This window comes from Mastomys coucha, unplaced genomic scaffold (genome assembly GCF_008632895.1).
Source record: "Mastomys coucha isolate ucsf_1 unplaced genomic scaffold, UCSF_Mcou_1 pScaffold6, whole genome shotgun sequence".
Lineage (NCBI taxonomy): Eukaryota > Metazoa > Chordata > Mammalia > Rodentia > Muridae > Mastomys > Mastomys coucha.
Window position 1 is genome coordinate 26,934,450 of NW_022196912.1, and position 3,757 is coordinate 26,938,206.

A 3,757-nucleotide genomic window follows, 5' to 3' on the forward strand; every position below is an offset into this window, starting at 1 on the left:
GATTGAGTAAATTTAGTTTTGTGCTATTTAATTTTTACAGTTCTTCACTTTGGGATTTGTTTACTTTGCTATGCAAAAGTTCTTTGATTCTTTTCATTTTTATTTTTTGCAGTATGTGAGCATTTATAGTGTATGGGTTTTGTTTTTGTTTTTTGTTTGTTTGTTTGTTTTTGTTTTTTTGGGTTTTTTGTTTTTGTTTTTGTTTTTGGTTGTCCTGGAACTTACTCTGTAGACCAGGCTGGCCTCGAACTCAGAAGTCTTCCTGCCTCTGCCTCCCAAGTGCTGGGATTTAAAGGCATGCGCCACCACTGCCTGGCTAGTGTATGTTTTATAGTGTATTGTGCAGTGTATATGCATATAAATGTACAGGTAGACAAGTCTATGACTGTGCAAGTGAAGAACAGGAGGATGTCTACTGTTTATTTACTTATTTATTTATTCATTCATATTTCTCCAGACAGGATTCCTCTGTGTATCCCTTGTTGTCTTGGAATTCACTCTGTAGAGCAGGCTGGCCTTGAAATCACAGAGATCTGCCTGATGCTGCCTCTCAAGTGATAGGATTAAAGTCATGTGTCACCACCAGCAGCAGGAAGTGTTCTACTCTTAAAATTGGTCTACTCTTAAGTGTCTCTTTCTAGGGTGGCAACCCACTAGCCCTTGCCCCAAAGCCTTCTGTCTCCATCTCCCCCTGTAGCACAGGCAATACAGGCACACACATAGCCACACCCAGGTTTTATCTGGGTCTTGAGGATTCAAACTCAGGTCCTCAAGCCTATACAGCGAGTCCTTTTTTATTTTTATTTTTTTAAAAAAAGATTTACTTTTATATGTTTTATATGTTTTTCCTGCATATATGTCTGCTCACCACATGTCTGAAGATGGTGTCAGATCATCAGGAAATGGAGTTACAGATGATAATGGGTCACCATATAGGTGACAGGAATCAACCCAGATCCTCTGGAAGAGCAGCAGTTGACATTAACCACTCTTCAATTGATGTTAGCCATCTCTCTAATTAAAAAGTGGTAACTCTTTGATTTCATGTAATCCCATCTGTTGACTCTTGGAATTATTTCCTGTGTTGTTAGTGTACTGGTCAGAAAACTCTTACATATGCTTAGATCTTGATGTGATCTCTGTATTTTCCTACAGTGTTTTCAGATTGTTGGTGTATTCCAGAGCTATGGATCTAGTTTCATAGCTCATTTGCCTACATGTGGAAATTATTTTTCCTAGTACCATTTGTCAGAGACTGTCTCTTCTCCAGTGCATGTTTTTGACAGCTTTATTGGCAATAGGCTTGTTTCTGAGTGCTCTACTCTACTCCATCAGTCTACAGGGCTGCTTTAGGCCAGTGCCATGCTGTTTTGTTACTGTAGCTCTACAGTGTGGTTTGAGACCAGGTATTCCTCCAGCAATATTCTTTCTTCCTGATTGCTTGTGCTGTTTGGGGCCTTGGTGCTTCTGTACGAATTTTAGGATTGTTTTTTGCTACTTCTGTGAAAAAAACGCCATTAAAAATTTAGGATCAGCTTTTTAGGTCATATAGTTATGTTTCTTTAGCTTTGGCACCCTTAAGACTTTTTTTTTTCAAGCATAATGGAGTCTTATGTGCCTGTAATCTGAGCTCTGGGGAGTCTGAGGCCAGATAGGCATGGATTTGGAGGCTATCCTGGGCTCCATGTTGAAATCTTAGAGGAGGAGGTAGGGTTGTAGAGTCTAGACCAGAAATTATTCCTCACAGTTTGTGCCTGCTTGGTATTCTTAATCCTTTTAATTTTCACTGTTCTGAGAGGATCAGCTCACTGTGACCTCTCTATAATTTATACTTGCATCTCCCTGATGTTTAGAAATCATCAGGGTTGCCATCTCTCAGCCCTTTGGCTAAGATCAAGTGTGAATCATGTTACTGTTTATTTTTTGGAATGTGCAAAGCTTACAGTATTTTAATTGAATTGCCTATCTTCTCCTTTCTGAAATGAAGGTTCTTTATATATTCTGTAGAGGGGCCCTTTGCCATACATATTATATAAATATTTGATAACTTCTAAAGCCTGTTTAAGAAACTACCATTACCTCCTGTTGTAAAAATACTTTATCCATTTAACCTTCACATTTAGTTCTATGATGTTAAATTAGCATCAGTGTGTAGAGTAATGCAGAAAATCATGACGATTTTTTTTTTTTTAGATATATAGCCTCTTAGCTCAGCACTGTTGCTCACTGGACTGCCTCGGTACCTTTGTAAACAAGGAGGTTTACATGTACAGGTCTGTATCCTGAGCCCCGAGTGGAAGCCGTCTGAGACCAGCTGAGTGTCTCTTGTGTGTATGCTTCTCCTCTCCTTCTTGCTGTGTAGACTTCTGTCCTGGCTCCTGGCAGAATTCCTCACGCAGAGAGACTGCCTGAAGGGAGCTGCCCCAGTTTACTATATGTTGCTGTGATAAAAAAACACTGGCCCAAAAGCAGCTTGTGAGAGGAAAGGGTTTATTTTGGCTTACACTTCCAGGTGAGTGTCCACCACTGGGGAAGTCAGGTCAGGAGTTCAAGTCAGGAATCTGAAATGGCAACCATGGAGAAAGGAGGTCGATCTCTGGTTTTCTCAGCAACTCATTCTCAACTGGCTTTTTTTACACACCTCAGACAGTTGGCTAAGGGTGGTACTGTGCACAGCGGGCTGGGTCCTTGGATGTCAGTGTAACAATCAAGAAGATGATCCATAGACATACCTGAAGGCCAGTCTGATAGAGGTAATTATTTAGTTGATGCTCCCTCTTTTCAGGTGACTCCAGGTTGTGTTGAGAATAAAAATTAAACTGCATAGAAGGTGAGGGTTAGGGAAAGTGGGGCAAAGAGAGAAAAAGAAGGAGAGAGGGAAGGGAGAGAGGGAGAAATGGAAGAGAGGGAGGGAAGAATGGAGGGAGGGAGGGAGAAAGCGAAGGGAGGGGGGAAATGGAGGGAAGAAGAGAGAGGGGTGGGGATTGATAGAGATTATTCATCCTACCTTCCCTAGACCATAGACCCTTACCTGCCTAGACCCTTACCTGTGGCAGCCAGCCAAGTGGCTGCCTTAAACATCAGTGTTAGGCTGTGCTGGTGATGTCCAACCAAGATAAGGATTTTTATTCCCCAAAGTGACCAGAAATGTGATGGAGGTGCTTGAGTTCTCATCCAGAGGAGCCAGCAAAGGCTCCCTCCACTGACAAGCTTTAAAGGGATAGCTGGAGATAAAAAATAAAGTTGCCTCCATGATTGTAAAGCACAAGTCCTGCTTGCTCAAGGAGCCAGTTATACAAAAGAATCCTTTAAGAGTAAATGAAAAGATTTAAATCTTGGCACATGAATTTCCCATTCTAACCATGGTTAATGGTTAGGAAGCACTAGCCATATACATTAAGGACAGAGGTTGGTGAGACGTGTAGAGATCAAAAGAGAGAATAAGGAGGCTGCAAGCATGTGTGGCTTCTATCAATTACCCGTGCTGGAAGAAAGCTATGCATGATGACAGAGTGCGTGCGTTTAATGTCAAGAATAAACAAATGAAAATCAAAGCCAATGGCCACTGCTCACCTGGCTCACGCTCATAACAGGCAACTTAATTATTGTCTTGCTTCCATTATCCCATCCACCATGCCACATGTAAGAAGCCGGGTTGCTGCTCTCTCCATTACCCATCAATGACATGCCTCTTAAGCATTCCATAACTATTGAACTAAGCTAAGTGCAGTTTTCTGGTCCTCATCCTCAGTTCCCA